The sequence below is a fragment of the Petaurus breviceps genome, unplaced genomic scaffold (assembly GCF_028583685.1).
Source record: "Petaurus breviceps papuanus isolate PSGF00001 unplaced genomic scaffold, PetGlider_PUasm1.0 76, whole genome shotgun sequence".
Lineage (NCBI taxonomy): Eukaryota > Metazoa > Chordata > Mammalia > Diprotodontia > Petauridae > Petaurus > Petaurus breviceps.
Window position 1 is genome coordinate 58,996,653 of NW_027186473.1, and position 18,743 is coordinate 59,015,395.

At 39.1% G+C, this 18,743-nt stretch overlaps 1 protein-coding gene and 1 long non-coding RNA gene across 9 annotated transcripts in view; one reads left to right on the top strand and one right to left on the bottom strand.

Moving 5' to 3' along the window:
- Window positions 1–18,743, bottom strand: part of LOC138175170 (uncharacterized) — a 102,021-nt gene that overhangs the window by 74,822 nt on the left and 8,456 nt on the right. The gene's annotated exons all lie outside the window — the stretch shown is intronic.
- Window positions 1–18,743, top strand: part of TLR2 (toll like receptor 2) — a 33,497-nt gene that overhangs the window by 2,518 nt on the left and 12,236 nt on the right. Inside the window, exon 1 of one of the 2 annotated variants that reach the window (XM_069105583.1) lies at window positions 10,267–10,430. The exons of the other annotated variant lie outside the window; for it this stretch is intronic. The gene's annotated coding sequence lies outside the window, so the exon portion shown is untranslated. Of the gene's footprint in view, window positions 1–10,266; window positions 10,431–18,743 lie in introns of those variants that run through there. 2 annotated transcript variants of the gene reach the window in all.

Below are 18,743 nucleotides of genomic sequence, written 5' to 3' on the forward strand. Positions count from 1 at the left end.
GTAAGGGCCAGAAGGTGGAGAAGGTTATGGGGCAGCCCATCAGCCCCATCTTCTGTTCTCTCTAAAATCATTTCTGAACTCAGGTGTGGCTATAAAAGCACTGCAGTTTCTACAATGAAATTCAACCTCCTTTCTTCCTCCGATTTAATTCTAGGTGTGTCTCACTGTCCACATATAGTGCCTGGAAGTAGGCACTGATATTAGATCAATGGACTGCCCTTTCAACTATAATACCATAGTATGAGTGATAAACATTCTTCATCCATTTATGTGTAAACATTCGTGTGTGTGTGTGTGTGTGTGTGTGTGTGTGTGTGTGAAGTCAAACTGATGGGGGATGGCAATAGGTTATACAGGAACTCTGATCCTTATCAAAGACCAGAATGCCTGCCATTCAGTCTGGAAAAGAATTCCATAGGCCCAAACAGACTTGGAGTCAGAATTGTAAAAGTTTATTGTACACTTTATAGCAGGCAAGAGTTCTTAGAGAACCTGCAAACTTAAAGAAGACATAGGCATAGTTTTTAAGGAGTTGAGGCAATTAATCAGATGTCAATTATGCTAACTAGGTGAGTAAGGGTGGGATTAAGGAGGAGTTAAGGAGTGGTCATTGATTAAAGGAACATGAAATTGACATTCAACTGCACAGGTGTATTGCCCATAATTCATTGGGAAATAGCTCAAGGTGGGGCTATCTGGGGGTGTGGTTTTAGGCCTAAACTGTCACTAAGTCAGCTAGCAGTCAAGGGCTGACTGAGAAGTGCCTAGTCTGCCACCCATCAGTGTCATGTTTGACAAGATGGATGTTGGGAATGAAGGCTAACGGAGCCTCAGTATGTGTATAATTGGCTAAGGAGTTAACCTATAGATAGGGCATTAAAGGATTCATAGGTCCAGCTGGCCCACTTTACTAAGGGGAGATTAACATATGCCTAAGCTAAAATGTTAATAGATGGTTTAGTGAAAGATTCATAGGTGTATTGTTCCAAGCAGAAATAAACAGTTCATGAGTTGTTGCTGGGCAGAGTGCTGGCAGGGGGAAGGGGCAGAGTTAATGCTGTGAGGTGTTGGGGGGGGGAGGCAGGGGTGGAATGGGGGGGAGTGTGATTTTACAGACTGGTTTTACAAATTGATTTTACAAACTGATGTTACAGACTGATATTACAGACATAGATCCCAAGCACCCCATCAAAGCCTTTCAAGTGATCACCAGCCTCATTGAGAAGCCCTTGTAGTATGGACAAGAAACTTTTATGTCTCTTCCTGATCTTTCATAAAATAAGTTCTTTACTTTTACTTTATTTTGTTCTTATTGCAAGCCAACTGTATCTTGAACATGGCTTCTGTGGTTCTCAAAACTATCATCCTAATGCCAATGGAGCTAGATAGAGAAAAGGTTAATGTCAAACTTTGATGAAAGTGATTTCTGTTTATATTTATAGAATCCTAGCATTGGAAGGGATTCTGAAAGTTATCTAGTCCAGTCCCTTTTTTTAAATCAAATGCTTTATTAACTTATAGTTTACATCATTCATTACTACAAGATTTTGAGTTACAAATTTTCTCCCCGTTTTCCCCCTACCCACCGCCCCAAAATAGCGATCCCACTGGATATCCCCTCCTCCAATCTGCTCTCTCCCATATCTTCTCCCATACCCCCTCTGACTTTCCAGTAGGGCACGGTGGATCTCTATGCCCCAGTGCCTGTATATCTTATTTCCCAGTTACATGTAAAATAATATTAATAATAGTATATATGTATGTATATTTTAAACATTTGATTTTAAAGCTTTGAATTCTAGATTCATTCCCTTCCTCCCTTGTCACCCACCCTTACTGGGAAGATAAGCAGTTCAATATAGTTTGTACAAGTGTAGCTATGCAAAATGTTTCCATAGTGGATATGTTGTAAAAGACTGACTATATTTCCCTCCCTTCTATCCCGCCTCCCACTTGTTCTATTCTCTACTTTGACCCTGTCCCTTTTCAAAAGTGGGTGCTTCCAACTTCCCTCCCTCCCAGCCTGCCCTCCCAAGTCCCTCCAGCAGGTGGATGATCAGGCCACCCTGGGGCTAAGACCTCTGGTTCCCAGGGGGCTGGGCTCCGCTGCCAGAGCACTGCTCTGGTAACTTCCTGCTGGCCCACCAGGCTGTCCTCAGTGAGAGGTTAGATTTTCTGTGTCATTTTGTGGGTTCTGTAGCTCCAAGCTTGTTCAAAATCACCTTTTACATGAATTGGAGGAGGTGGGGGCTGGAATCTCATGGAAGTCCTGTTTCTATTCCCTAGTCCAGTCCCTTTGATGGAATCCTAATAAAGTTGCCTCAGCCCCAATATTCTAACTTTCTTATGGACCTCACTGAATAGCAAGCATGTCCTGATTTAACTACACAGTCTAGCTTTATCTATACCACAGGCCTCCATATTCAATAATAAGCCTTACTGAACAGCAGGCCTACTGCCCCTACCTAGCCACTGACCCCCTGACTCAATGTCCTAACTTCCTCATGTATGCCTCACTAGAACAGCAGGTGTGTTCATGAAGTCATGCCCCACTAGAATATCTGTCTATGTGATGGAATCCTAGCCACTGCCACTGGCCCCAGACCCATTCCTCATGTTCCTTACAGAAACAGCAGGTGTGTCCATGCACTCAACCACAGTCACATCCATCCAATCTCAGACAGGACCATAGCAATCAACCAATAAGAAAACAGCACCACCAGGATGCCCAAGCAAGATGTGGACCCCAAAACAATAGAAGGGACTTTCCCTTAGTAGACACCTGCACAGTAATAACAAAAGTTGTCCTTTATAAACTTATGATGTAGAGAGGCTTATTAAAATATCATTATCATACATACATACCCGCCCACAATGTTTTTTTTTTGTATGCATTGTGGGTAATTGCATGCACAGTTCCACTGAGGCTGAGACCCCACCTCTATTAACTAATCCCTTGACAAGCCCCTCCTGCCTTCTTTAATATTCATAATTTCATGATCAGCAGTTGTGTAATCAGCATCACTGCACTATAAAATTGCCTATCTTGTGTTACTTAAGTTGCCACTTCCTCTTGGAACTCAGCCCACTGGGGAGGTATCATTCTCAATAAATGCCTTTGTTTGGTTTGGAGATGGTCTGAATCTGTGAATTCATTCAAGATGACCCCCCACAACATGCCATGAAAGCACATCCCCTCATCTCATGCATTAATTCCTCTATAGACTCCCCATTGAGGGCTTCTGTTGCATAAGCAATATTTATCACTTTATATCAACAGACACTTTTTTGTCATCTTGAAATGTGTCTTTTTTTCTTTTCTTTTTTTTAAATTAATTTGTTTTCTTTTACTTTACAATATTCAGTTCCACATTCCCTTGAGTTTCAAATTTTCTTGCCCTTCCCTCTCCTCCCGCCCCCCTCCTCCCCCAATGGCGGCATGCTATCAAATATAGGATCTGCAAATACCTTCACATTAGACATTAGTCAGGTTGTATAGAAAGATTATAACTGATGGAATGAACAATGGGAAAGAGGAAACAAAACAAAACAAGAAAAAGAAAGAGAACAGGTAGTTTGCTTCAATCTGCATTTGAACTCTGTAGTTCTATCTCTGGGTATGGACATCTCTTTCCATCATGAGTCTCTTGGAGTTGTCTTATAACCTTGCATTGCTGAGAAGAGTCCAGTCTATCAAAGTTGGTCATTACACATACATTGTGTCTGTAATTGTGTACAAATTTCTCCTGGTTCTGCTCGTTTCACTCAACATTAGTTTGTATAAGTCTCTCCAGGTTATTTTGAAATCCGTCTACTCCTCATTTTTTATAGCACAATAGTTTAGTCATTCCCCAATTGATGGGCATCCCCTTGATTTCCAATTCTTTGCCACCACAAAAAGAGCTGCTGTAAATATTATATGTAATGGGGATAAGCTAGAAGCATTTCCAGTAAGATCAGGGGTGAAAAAGGATGTCCACTATGACCTCTCATTCAATTTGGTACTAGAAATGTTAGCAGTAGCAATAAAAGAAGAAAAAGAAATTGAAAGAATCAAATTAGGCAAAGAAAAGACTAAGCTGTCACCCTTTGCAGATGATATGATGATATACTTAGAGAATCCTAGAGAATCAAGTAAAAAATTACTTGAGATAATGTAATGGGAATGTAAATTTGAAGATCTTCCCTGCCCCTAGGCTAAAGTGCACCTGGAGCCTGGGGTGGGAGGCTTGTTTTTCAGTAGATACTTTTTGATTGGCCAGTGGGTCAATAAGGTTGTTACATTCTCTGAGCCAGGAGAAGGCTATATAAACCCTGATGTGTAGCTTTGTTTTGGGGCTCACTTTGAAAAGTGTTCTGTGATTTGGTCAGATGAAACTCTGGGAAGCCGTTGTCCAGAGCCCCCCAGCTTTGAAACCCAGAAGTTGATTTGGTATGGATTTAATGGTTGGACAGTTTGGAAAACTGTCTACTTGATCTGTTTCTCTGTCTTGATAATTCTGTCTGTATATTCTGAAGTTCGGGGTGCTGACCTTTTTCCCCTGAACTAGGTAAACAATACATATTTGACTGATTAAAGTAAGCTTGTTAACCCATTTTGAGTTGCTTTCCTTTATCAAAGCAGATCCAAGAATCTGTGTTGGCAGCCACCCCGGGGTGCTTGCTGCTACAGATAATAAATAAATTTGGCAAAGTTGCAGGATATAAAATGTAAACCCACATAAATCCTTAGCATTCCTATATATGTCTAACAGAATCCAACAGCAAGAGATATAAAGAGAAATCCCATTTAAAGTTACTGTAGACATTATAAAATATTTGGGAATCTACCTGCCAAAACAAACCCAGGACCTATACAAACACAACTACCAAACACTTTTCATACAAATAAAGTCAGATCTAACTAATTGGAAAAACATCAGTTGCTCATGGCTGGGTCGAATTAATATAATAAAAATGACAATTTTACCTAAATTAAATTACACATTTAGTGCCATACCAATCAATCTACCAAAAAATTACTTTATAGATCTAGAAAAAATAGTAACAAAATTCATTTAGAAGAACAAAAGGACCAGAATATCAAGGGAATTAATGAAAAGAAATGCTAGGGAAGGTAGCCTAGCCATACCAGATTTTAATCTGTATTATAAAACAGCAGTCATCAAAACTACTTGGTACTGGCTGAGGAATAGAATAGTGGATCAGTGGAATAGATTGGGTACACAAGACTCAGCAGTCAATGACCATAATAATGTATTGTTTGGTAAACCCAAAGATCCCAGTTTTGGGGATAAGAACTCACTATTTGACAAAAACTTCTGGGAAAACTGGAATATAGTATGGCAGAAACTGGGTATAGACCAATATCTAACACCATATACTAAAATAAAGTTGAAATGAGTGTCTAATCTAGGTATAAAGGCTGATACTGTAAGCAATCTGGGAAAGCAAGGAATAGTTTGCCTGTCAGATTTATGGAAAAGGGAAGATTTTATGACCAAATAAGATTTAGGGAGCATTATAAAATTCAAAATGGATAATTTTGATTACATTAAAGGGAAAAGTTTCTGTACAAACAAAGCCAATGTAACCTAGATTAACAGGGAAGTGGAAAATTGGGAAAGAATTTTTATAACCAGGGTCTCTGATAAAGGCCTCATTTCTAAAATATACAAAGAATTGAGTCAAATCTATAAGAATACAAGTCATTCCCCAATTGATAATGGTCAAAGGATATGGGCAGTTTTCAGAGGAAGAAATTAAAGATATCTATAAGCATATGGAAAAAATGCTCTAAATCACTATTGAATAGAGAAATGCAAATCAAAACAACTCTGAGGTACCACATCTCACCAGTCAGATTGGCTAAGATGATAAAACAGGAAAATGACAAATGCTAGAGAGGATGTGGAAAAATTGGAGCACTAATGCATTGTTGGTAGAGTTGTGAACTGATCAAGCCTTTCTGGAGAGCAAATACCACTTCTAGGGTTGTATCCCAAAGAGATCATAGAAGTGGGAAGAGGCCCCATATGAACAAAATGTGTCTTTTTTTGCATGTTATTAAAGCTAATTTTTAGATAAATCTTTTAAAAAAGAATTTTTATTGATATTTTTTGTTTTTCATGTCATCTGAGGTTTCCCAGTTATCCTTCCCTTTCCTCCTCCCAGAGAGCCATCTCATAATGAATAATACTTTTTGAATATTAAAAAAAGAAAAAAGAGGGAAAAAAATCAGTACAACGAAACAATATATTGAAAAATGTCCCAAAACATGCAGTTTCACCTTTGATTATGTGTTGTGTGGTTGTTTACCCCTTGCACTGTTATAGTTAGTATATATATATTGTTTTTTTGACTTTGCTTGCTTTACTCCATCAATACATGTAATTATTTCCATGTTTCTCTATATTCATCGCACTCATCATTTCTTATAGCAATATATATGTAATATTACTATATTTTCTTATATCCATGTACCACAATGTGGTTATCCATTCCCCAACCTATGGGCATTTATTTTGTTTCTAATTCTTTGCTATCACAAAAAGTGCTGATATTAATTTTTAATAGTTGTAATCAAGTTATTAAAAAGAAGAGATGATTGGTTAGGCATCTGCAATGGTGACTTCAACTTCTACACCTGATTCAATGCTGACAGAAATGATCTGTTTAACAATTTCAGAAGGACCATGTAAATCAATAACACATTTGTGTATTCTCATCTGGAACCAATTACAAGTCTTTAAACCTTCACCTCAAGGAGTTTTTCTAGTTGTAATTCTGAGTGTCTCAGTGGGCATTCAAATAGGTCCCTTCACATTCAAGTTCTTTTCTTTGGCTCCTAATTAGGTCAGCACACACTTTCTCAAATGATTTCATATTGTGACTGGTGAGGGTGATTTGGATCTGGTGAATGGCTGCTTCAAGCTCCACAAGTGTCTTGCTGGTGTCTGAATGTGTTGGCAATGGAGCAGCTTCCTGACCAACTTATTCTTCAGTGAGAGTGAACAGTGGTGAGTCAGGAGGAGGAGAGGCAGGGACTGCTGACTCCTCTTGGCTGCAATGATGGTTCCTTCAGCAAAGAGCTATAAATATGTCCGTGTCTATGGGGACTCAATTCTTATCAATGGCTTCTTTCAAGTATGAGTCTAGTAATGGGATCTCTGAGTCAAAGGATATTAAATATTTTAGTTGCATTATTTGCATACTTCAAAATTGCTTTCCAATTTCACAGCTCCCCAGACAATATATCAGTGTGCCTATATTTACATAACCCCACCAATATTGACTGTTACTATTTTTTGGTCATCTTTACCAATTTATGGAATGTGCTATGAAACCTAAGGGTTATTTTGATTTTCATTTCTCTTGTAATTAGTGATTTTAATCATTCTCTCATGTGGTTATTTATTTCCATTGGGAACTATTTATTCATATTCTTTGACCACTTATCTATTGGGCAATGATGCTTTTTCAAAAAATAAGATTGCTCTTACTTCCTAATGGTTCCTCCAAATAAACCTCTCCCTAGTAGCAAAGAATTAGAATTTAATCAAAATAAACCAATACATTGGACAGTTCCCATAACAGATGCCCTCATGCCTTGCCTTTGTTGCTTTCCTGTCAATCCTCTAAAGTCATTATCTCTTGTGACATAAGATACAAATCTTCTCAAGCTTCTGAGTTCATAGTTGCTCTTTCTTATACCACAGTATATGATATACCACAATTTATCCCACCATTCTGTAATCAAAGGAAATTTAACTTTCCTTCCAGTTATTTGATGCTACAATAAAAGCTCTGCAACAAATATTTTCATATATCATGGAACTTTTAGAAAGCATGGCACAATGAAAAGAAAAGAATTCTAGTCCCAACTTTGCTACTAATTCTTTGTTCTTGTTAACAGGTGAATCCCTTTACCTTTCTGGGTCTCAGTTTCTTCATCTGTAAAACTGGGAGATTGAACTAAGATGCTCTGGAAGGTCCTTTGTAGTTCTAACACTCTATGAACTTGGATTAAAGAGTATGAGTAATGGTAAAGGAAGTGCCTAAGAGCCCAACTGAACAGTTTGGGGAGACTAAGGATTGGGACTGGATTTGGATCTCTTCATGATGCTAGAATCCCAGATCCTGGATGTAGGGACCATGGCTGCTACAGTAGTGATCTAAGGATAGGAATAGTTACAAAAGATGGGAAGAAAGAGGCAGGGGGAATTAAACTGTGACAGATTTTTTAGTTCATCTCTTCCCCCAAATGCAAATTCCTTCAGTTCTCCTCCCTACTCTAATATTAGACACTAATCTTCTGATATGCCCAACCACAGTCTGTGGAAAGTCCACAAGAAGAAATTCAGCTGGGACAGGATTCCTGTTGTTCAAATTCTTAAGAGTCTGTGCCTGGGGCAAAATGACAGTGACTGGGTTCTCTGGAAAGAAGACTAGCAGAGCTTCTGGGAACCAACTGGAACATAAGACTTCTTCTCTGAAGTGGATAGAGCCTGTTCTCCATGGCATTATCAGTGCTTTTAGTCAGATAATCACAGTAACAAACCCATTCCAATAAGACAAAGAGGCAGTAAGCCTTACCGTAGTGAAAAAATGCAGCCTGGCATCTCCTGGCAGCCTTTAATAAATCACTCCAATGAAAGCCAGTTTGGACACCGTGACAAAGCAAGTGGAATAGATAAATATTAATGAAGAAATAGAGGTGACTAGTTTATATGAGCCATATATTCAGTAAGTTTTAGTGTGATAGAGAATTATTCAGAGAGGATAAGAGAGAAACAAAGTCTTTTTACTGAGTTAACTTCCAGTGGATTAAAATATTACATCAGTAGTAAGTTAATAAAAGAGCCAAACCTTTTTTACTTGATAACTTTTCCTTGATTTTCTTTTAACTTGTAATCTCTTTACTCTTTGGTACCAATAATTTCTTGACCCAAACTTCCAAATTTTTCAGGTCAAAAAAGTTTATCGTTTTTTTGGATAAATTTTTTTTTTTGACAAAATCAGTTTAATACTAAAGGGTACAAAGATGAACCTTAACTTCAAATTGGAAGCCATCTTGCTTAAAAAAAAAAAAAACACCTTTTACTTTTTTCAGTTGAAATCCTTGATTTGTTTTTCCCTACCTCCAGAAGGAAAAACAAAATCCTCGTGACTTGCATAGTCAAGAAAAGACAAAACCAAGTGCTTTTCTCACTACAAGGAAGGCTTGACATTACTTATCAGCTTTCTTAGGCTAAATATTGCTGAGATGTATGGATTTTTTTTTCTTGGCACCAAAGATGTAGGTCGTAAATGAACACTGGAGTCGTGTGTAAACAGAAAATGAGATGAACCAGCGTGCAGAGGGCAGAAAAATTGGGAAAAAGAGTAATTCAGTCGGAGAGTAGAGTCAGTCCGTAGGCCAGGAGGAGGGGAGAAGGCTACAGGAAGCTGCCTGGTTCTGCATGGGTGGCCTCCTCATTTGCATTGGGACCAAATTCTATCTGAGTGTCCCTGCTTTGGGTGCCGTTGGTGACAAGGCGCCAGGGTACCTCAGCTTTGGGTAGTACTGTCTCTTTTCCATCTTTTGTGCCCATCCCCTTAAGATCCCGGATTTAGAGATTGAAGTCTCCTTGGAGAGAATCATTTGGCTTAAGTTTCTCATTTTACAGACACGGATGAGGAAGCCCAGAGAGGACACTGATTTTCTAAAAGTCTTGCATCTACTAAGTAGCAGGATCGGAATTCGAATCCAGGGCACATTGCTTTCTCCCCAGTCTTGCTTTGCTCCATTTTCCGGCCGGATTCTGGAGGGCAGCTGGGGAGAGGGGAAGGAGTGGGGAGAGGGGAAGGAGTAGGAATCGCCAGATTCCTTGTTTTGAAATTCCCAGTTAGTACTTCCTCTTGGCCATTGGCCTAAAAGAAAGTGTGGAAGCAGGGGGATTCCCCTCGGATAACTGTAAACTTTGGACTCAGAATCTAGGCAGGGACGAAGAGTTACTAGGGACTAAGAGAAGGAGAAGAAGAAATTGTGGTTTTCTCTCTCCTTCCTTCACTCCTACCAACCCTCCGTCCCTCCCGCCCGTCTGAGCTGTCTCAGTTTGGGAGTCCGGCTGTGGGTGAGGAGGGAAGGGACCTCATCCGTTCCGTCTTCCCTTACTTCCTGACCCAGCCCTGCCCTGAGCAGCCTCTCCTCCCTAGACTCTCGCACGCTGCAAACTGGTAGGAGTGATTCAGAAAGGGCGGGGCAACGACAGACACCCCCCCCCCCCTACTCCATTCCTCCAACTCTCCACATCCCACAGCCTGCATCCGGCACCCCATATCCATCCAGCCTGTAGTTGCTGCAAGCGCTCCCGCCGTAGCCCAGCTAGCTGACCCGAGCGCACCTGGATCTGTCTAATTCAGACCTAAGGAACGTCCTGGGGTCTTAGGTACGTGTATTGCTTTTCCGCGGACTTGTACTGGGGGTGCCCTTTGCAAAGTGCAGGGATCAGGTGGGCCCAGCCCTGGAGCCCGCGAGTTTGTTAGCGTCTCTAAGCCTGAGTCTGGAGCTGGTGAAAGTGAAGGTTCCCTTAAGGCGCAGTGTCAGGGCTGTTAGATAAGTTACTGGAACTGTTCCTTTTTCTTATTCATTAAAAAAAAAATCCCTCAATCCTGCTCTCACTTTCCCCAGCTGAGCCTCTACTCAGATAATAGGAAAAGAAAGAAAGGAAGGAAGGAAAGAAAGAAAGAAAGAAAGGAAGGAAAGAAAGAAAGAAAGAAAGAAAGAAAGAAAGAAAGAAAGAAAGAAAGAAAGAAAGGAAGGAAGGAAGAAAAGGAAAGAAAGAAAGGAAGGAAGGAAGGAAGGAAGAAAAGGAAAGAAAGAAAGGAAGGAAGGAAGGAAGGAAGGAAGGAAGAAAGAAAAAGAAAGAAAGAAAGAAAGAAAAGGAAAGAAAGAAAGGAAGGAAGAAAGAAAGAAAGAAAGAAAGGAAGGAAGGAAGGAAGAAAAGGAAAGAAAGGAAGGAAGGAAGGAAGGAAGGAAGGAAGGAAGAAAGGAAGGAAGGAAGAAAGAAAAGGAAAGAAAGAAAAAGAAAGAAAGGAAGAAAGAAAGAAAGAAGAAAGAAAGAGAAAATCGGCACCGTGAGCCTGTTATCTTTGGGGGGTTTCAGTGGTACCCCAGCTCTCCAATCTCTGGGGATTGTAGTCAAATCTTGGTTTTAGGTCACAGCCACAGAATGTAAAAGTGAAATTAAGGACTGAAACATGATCATAGATTTGGAGCTGAAAGGAGTCTAGGCCAACCCCTTTATTTATTTAATTTAGTGAGATAACATAAGACCTAGAACGATTCAAGTGACTAGCCTTGCCACCCAATGTCAAAGCTAAGATTCAAACCTATCTTCTCTGACTCCAAATCAAATACTTTGTTCACCGTGGGTTCAAATAGGTTAGAGGTATAAGGAACCTCAGGCCAACAGCCTTGTTTTGCAAATGGAGACCCAGCAAGGATTAATTGTTGTCAAACTACTACAAAGTATTCATATAATAGGGGACTTTTTATATTCATATTTGTATTCCTATAACAGGAAGGACTTTTAAAACCTGTTTTCATTTTGGGGTGAAGGTGGGAGACTGAAAAGAAAATGTACTGTCCTGTTCTAATATAAAGAAGAAAAATAACCAAACTTAGCAATCAGGGTTCCTGAGCTCTAGTTCAGTCTTGACTAGCTGTGTGATCTGCTTGTCAGGAAGCCTGGATTTTAAATCCTTTCTCAGACACTTGAGAGCTGCAAGTCATTTCTCCTTTCTCAGCCTCAATTTCGACATCTTATAAAATTATAACTCAAATGTTTGTTGAGCAGATCAAATGAGATAATAAAATAAAATACTTTGCAAACCTTAAAGACTATATAAATGCTAGCTACTAGCCATTATTATGCCTCAGTTACCTTATCCATTGAAGGGAAGGACAATTGGATTTAAAGTTAGAAGACTGAACTTCTCAAGGGCAAGGATTGACCTTTCTTTGTGTACCCAGAAAATAGCACAATGCCTGGAACATAGTAGCTGCTTGATTGGTTGGATGATTGATTGTTGTCCTTCGTTCTCGAAGAGGTCCAAAATGACATCACTATGCTAAAGTCAAGTTTCAATGTGTCTGACTGTGGCTGATCAGACCAATATGAACTTGGAATGCTCCACCACAAGTAGGGCACAGATAGCCCATGTGAACATTTGGGGTGGATTCTCTAAATTTGCACATCCTGTGTTTCCTTTGAGCTGTTTCATTTCTGCTTTGCTTATAGAGCACAGCACCTTCTCTGATGTGGGCATGCCATGCTGAGCAGTCCTGTGCCAGTGTCTCCCATGTCACACAATTAATTAATTCCAGAGTTCTCAAGAGAGACCTTGAGAGGGTCATTGTATCACTTTTTCTGACCACCATGTGAGTGCTTGCCCTGTGTGAGTTCTCCATAAAATAGTCTTTTTGGCAAGTGTACATTTTGCATTCAGACAACATGGCCAGCTCATTGGAGTTGTGCTTTCTGAAGCAGAGTTTGAATGCCTGGTAGCTGGGCATTTTATCTTGACATATGACCTTCAGAATCTTCCTAAGACAATTCAAATGGAAGCAATTCAGTTCCCTGGCATAGTAGACTGTCCAGGTTTCACAGGTATACATTGATAAATGTTTATTGAATGAGTAACCAGCTCTACCATTTCTTAATTGGGTGATCTTAGATAAGCCAATCAATTAACCGATCAACAAACATTTTTGAGATATTTACTATGGTTATAAATACAAACAAAAGTCCTTGCCTTCAAGAAGCTTACATTCTAAACAAGGAGACATATATATGTGTATATATATGCATATATATGTATCTAAGGATACATACATACATATATAACAGGTACATAAGTATATACATAATTATACAAAATGAATAATAGGTAATTTCGGGGGATGAAAAGAGCAACTGATGAGGGGTGAAGAAGTGGGGAGGTCACTAGGAAAGGTTTCACATGGAAGGTAGCACTTGCTCTGAGTCTTCAAAGGAAACCAAGATTCCAGACCCATTAAGGCTCCAAGACCTGTTTCCTCATCTGTAAAATGACAGCCTTAGACTAGATGATCTTTAAGGGTCCTCACATCTCCATAGATCCCTTTGTAAAATTCTATAAAATGAGGGGATTGGACTAGGAGGTTTTTGATCCTAACATTCTCTAATTCTGATTCTAAAGATGGCCTCTGGACTGTTCTTGGTTAACTAATGTGATAGAGAAGACACAATCAACCTTGATTTGCTTTTCTGAGTCAGTCAGAGGCATGTGATGAAATAGGGGAAGTTTCCTTCCTGGTTTTTTTTCATCTCCTTTTTTCCTATGACTAATATTCTCTTCCTCCCTCACCCTTGTGCTCAACCAATGATATCTATGCTTTCTTTTACTTCTCCCTATTGAAACTAGTTTTCAGCCAGCTGTCATTGAAAAGATTTGTCCAATATGTCCAGGACTTAGAGTTAATATTGGATAAAATTTGGTGTATTATGCATTTTCTGAAGTACCACTTTAAGACTTTCCTTCTCAAAATAATAACTTGTGTATTGGTGTATCAGATGGAAACTAGAGATGTTAAATGTCTTTATTGGAAACTGGAGGCTGAGTAAACTGCTCAGATAAGAGACTGGAATAGCATGGATGTTTCCTGACATAGGCCTCCTGGTGAGTTCTTTTTCTGGAAGTATATAGAGACATACAACTCAAATGTGATAGAACATACAAAATAATTATAATAATGATCGTGATGATAGTTTATGCATTACTTTTGCTCTGTGTGTATCTTCTAAGTACATAATTATTTGCAAGTCTCCATTAGAAGGTGAGCTCTTAGGGCAGGGACTGTCTTTTGCCTTTCTTTTTACCCCTAGTACAGTGCCTAGCACAAGGTTAGTGCTTTTGACTGACTGACCTATATAAATTATCTTATTTGATCCTCATAGCAATTCTGTGAAATAATCATTCACGTCCATTTAGCAGATGAGGAAATTAAGCTCCCTGAGGTGTTGGGTGATTTGCCCAAGGTCATACAGCTATTAGATAGTGGAGTTGAGGATGGAACTTAGGGCCCTACGTAAAAGCTGAGTATTCCTTGTTGTTTGCAGTTTACAAAGTCCTAAAAAGTTTTACTGGGTTGCTAATTTTAACCATCAGTTTCACTTCCCAATAATTTCAGCATCTCTCTTGAATTCTCCCTTTTAACAAGAAGGTATTCTGGGGTTCTTTCTGCTCTCATAGTGCTCTCATATTTCTTATGAGAAATTGAAAAAAATGAACAGGAGACATTGTAGTAGTTTGAGAAATGACATTTATCCCTTTTCCCTGATATGATGGTGCAGTGGAAAGTGTTGGATTGGAATCCCAGGACCTGAGTGTGAATCCTACCTCTGCCCAAAGTGTCACCAGTGTGACTTTGGGGAAAAATCACCTCTCCAGTTGAGTATCAGCTTCCTCATCTGTAAAATGGGAATTTGGAGCAAATGACCTTTGGGTTCTCTTCCAGCTCTAAATATGTGATCCTGTGATGAGGAGAAAGTGCTTTATAAAACTTCAGTCCCTAGCATGTGCAGTGGGAAAGGATGAAAGGGTTGAAAGTCAGAGGACTTTGGTTTAATTCTTGACTCTGCTACTTGTTACTGGTGGGCAAGCTATTTCACCTGCCTGAGCTTCATTTTCCTTATCTGTAGAATGGAGTAGAGCAATGGTGTCAAATTCAAACAGAAATGGGGACCGCAATTCCATACATAAGAATCCCTTAGGCAGCTTATTGACTTAGATGATCACATATGAACATTATCTTTGTGTGTTTGGGTTTTTTTTTTTTTTTGCTTTTTGGAGGGGGAAAGGTAGATCAATTGGGGTTAAGTGATTTGCCCAAGGTCAAACAGCTAGTTTTTGTGTTAAGTGTCTGAGCCTGAATTGATCTCAGGTCCTCCTGACTCCAGGGCTGGTGCTCTATTCACTGCGCCACCTAGCTGCCCCAATTATCTTTATTTTGTTGTATTTTTATTTATTTTGTTAATTATTTCCCAATTACATTTGATCTAGTTCATTTGGGGACGTTGTCTGACACCCCTGGACTAGATCTCAAAAGATTCCTTCCAGCTCTAGATCTATGATCCTATGTAAATATGCGTAATTATGGTTAGAACGAGAAAACTATCTCAGAAAAAAGTTGCTAAAGTTCTTTTCCCATGGTTTCATTTTGGGCATTGCTTTTTGTTTTTTCAGATTACAATTTTATTTCATTAATTTGAAAATAGAAAACTTCCCCTGATTTCACTTCTTGAAGATGGGTTGTTTGGCATGGCAGCCATGGGCATGAGCTTACTAGGGGGATCTTTTACAAAAGACAATCCTCTTATTTACCCTGCCCCTGTGCTTTTATATTTAAATTAAAAACCATTGTCCCAGGAATCAGAAGCAATGCCTGAGTTGTAAAATTATCTATAGAGAGATGCCTTTCCATCCTCATTCCTAAATCCATTATCTGGATTATTCCAGTAGCCTCTTATCTTTTCCTCCTTCAGTTCAATTCAACAATTTTTTTTTATGCTTATTTTGTCCAGGGCACGTAGTATTGGGAGATTTATAAAGATGAAATAGTACATAGTCTCTGACTCTATGTTCCTGCTTTCCCTTCAGCAAAAGTTTTATTAGGCTCCCCCTGCTTAGAACCTCTTCCTCCTCACCTATCCAGAGTTTCTAGGACTACCCTCAAATCCCTGTACCTTAATGAAGCTTAGCTTCACCACTACAGCCCCTAATACTCTGTGTCTCCTTTGAACTTCTTATCTGTTGCACTCATTTGGTGCTTAATTTGTCTCAAATGTCTATGTCTTGTCTCCCCATCTAAACTGTATTCATTCATTATGATTTAACAAGTTCCAGTTATATGTGAAGTACTGGAGTATAGAAACCATGTGTTAACGCTTCTTGTATGCATCTAGAAAATATGCCTGTGTGACTGGCATCATCTTGTGTCTCTCCTTTTTCCTCCCTACCAGCTTATCAATAGATTAGCTTCTTTCTCTTGCCCTATTTATAGAAACAGAGGGTCCCAGAGTTGAAAGGAACCTTGCAGCTCATCTCATCATTCATTCAACAATTCAGCAGTATTTATTATGTATCTACTGTGTGCCAGGCTTCAAGCTGGTGCTGGAAATACAATGACAAAAAATTCAATCAGTCCCTGGGGCCTTGAAGTGCCTTCCATTGTACTGGGGGTAGGGCGCATACAAGTAAAGTCAACAGTCATTTATTTAGCATCCACAGTGGCTGGGAAGATAAAAAAGGCACCCCCCTCAACAACGCAGATAGTTCTTATTCTCAAAGCACTCACATTCTAGGGAGGGAACTGATGAGAAGACAACTTTACTGGCAAGCTATAGACAGGATAAGTTGGTGATCATTGCATTAGCATTAAAGGACACTTGGAAAGACTTCTTGCAGAAGGTGGGGTTTTAACTGGCATCTTACAAAAGTCAGGAAGTGAGGATGAACTTGGAAAGAAATACAGGCATGAGGAATAGCCAATAAAAATTCAGTGTTGGGAGATTGTGTCATGTACATAGAAAATTAAAATAGGTGCAACATATGCAAAATGCTTCTCAAAGTTCTACTCTAATGCATCATCATGGTGTAGAGATGATCTTGAGTTCTCAAGGTTATGCCACCAAAGAAAAGCTTTTACCATGATGGCAAGGTTTAAAAAAACCCTACTTGTTGGCAGTCAAAACCAAGACAGGTTTAGAATATACAGTAATTTGTAAAAATCTTATGGAGAAGGGTGATGGAAGACTATGAGCAATATTGTCTCATAAAACAGAAGAAATGGAGGGTAACACCAATTTAAAGAAAGTTTGGTAAAACAGATAATTGAAAAATTTATCCAGAGGACTTTTAGGGATGAAGCTAGAAAGAAAGCAATACATTTTAAAAAAAAACGGAAAAGATGTTCACATATTTTCTTTTAAACAAGCATTTTTCCTCCCTCCATTGAGATAGTGAACCACCACACTTGGACTCAACATCACAGTCCTGGATATATTTACGGTGGATCAAGATGGAACTGACGAGAACACAAATGAGAAAAACACTTGCATTAGACTGTATAGACAGGGCAATGTGCTTTGGATGCAGCACATTTGTGAACCATCATGTGATCACAAGGTATCCATGCATAGTGACAAAGATAGTAAAGGCCTGAGGGAACACATCTCAGACTTTATTAATACTGAAAAAAGTCCATTTAGAAACATTAACAGCTACCAACCTGTGTGACTACTTTTCCATCTATATAAATTTTTTATGAGAACCATCTTTACATGTACTGAGGGCATCCATACTTGCTGAAGATATTAATAAAGAAAAGGCAGGCTTCCACAAATGAGATTCATCGGTAGAACACCTCTTTACTAGACAAACATCTTTGAAACACTTAAGAATTATAACCAGTGCTATGGTAAACTATGATTCTAGAGAATGCATGGTAAAGTATGCTACCCACTTCCTCCAAGACACAGTGGACTGAGAGAGCAGGTTGAGACATATTGTTTTTGGTTTAGATTAATTTGGATATTTGTTTTTCTTGACTATGCATATTTATTGCAAGGAGTTTTTTCTTTTTCTTTTTCTCAATGGGCAGAAGAAAAAAATAGATTTTTACTCATTGAAATAAAAAAATAGCATATCATTGCTATTATAAAACTGGAAAGAAAAGATTCTGTTTTGTTTACTAATTCTAAAAACCGTTTAATGCAGTAGAAAAAAAATGCCACCTTTCCCAACAATATATCTCCCATTTATGCAAATTTATGCATAATTCTTTGAAAGATATCACAGCAGAAATAACTGTGTTTTGTAGTCATCTGATCATAAATATCGGGTGAGACATAAAACAGGAAGACAAACATACTTATATATAACAAAGGTTATTTCTACTGATATGGAAAAAGATCCAGAGCAGTTTCCAAGGTGAGTGCCAAGACCCTCCACATGGCTCCTGAATGTGGGTGAAATTGTGCCTCTTGAAAGTGCTTCAAAACCCTTCAAGAGGGGTGGCTAGGTGGCATAGTGAATAGAGCACCAGCCCTGGAGTCAGGAGGACCTGAGTTCAAATTCAGCCTCAGACACCTAACACAAAAACTAGCCATGTGACCTTGGGCAAGTCACTTAGCCCCAATTGCCCTCCAAAAAGAAAAAAAAACCTTCAAGAGTTTGGCCAACCATCCACAAAGGAAACACCAAATGAATGAAGAATGTGAATTGCCCAGATGGTGCCCAGGAATGCCCTAAAAGAAATGAAATTACCCTAAATCCTCAAGATACAAAGTACCCTCAAGAAATGAACAAACGACTATGACACAACCTACAGAAACTATCAACAGTGTATATGTGTATACACACAAATATATGTATATATACATACACACATGTGTATACATGCATACATACACACAGACACTCACACATAATGAATAAAAGGCAATTTCAGTGTGGAAAAGGCACTGGATGCTGGAGAAAGGACAAAAGGCTTCATATGGGAGGTGGCATTTGATCTGAGCTTGGGGAAAGAGGTATAGATGAGGAGGAAGTTCATTCCAAGCATGGTGTCCATGTTTTCAAAGATATGAAGACTAAGGAACATCAAGAAGGGGTGTTTGGCTAGAACATGGAGTGCATGAAGGGCAGTAGAGTAGAAA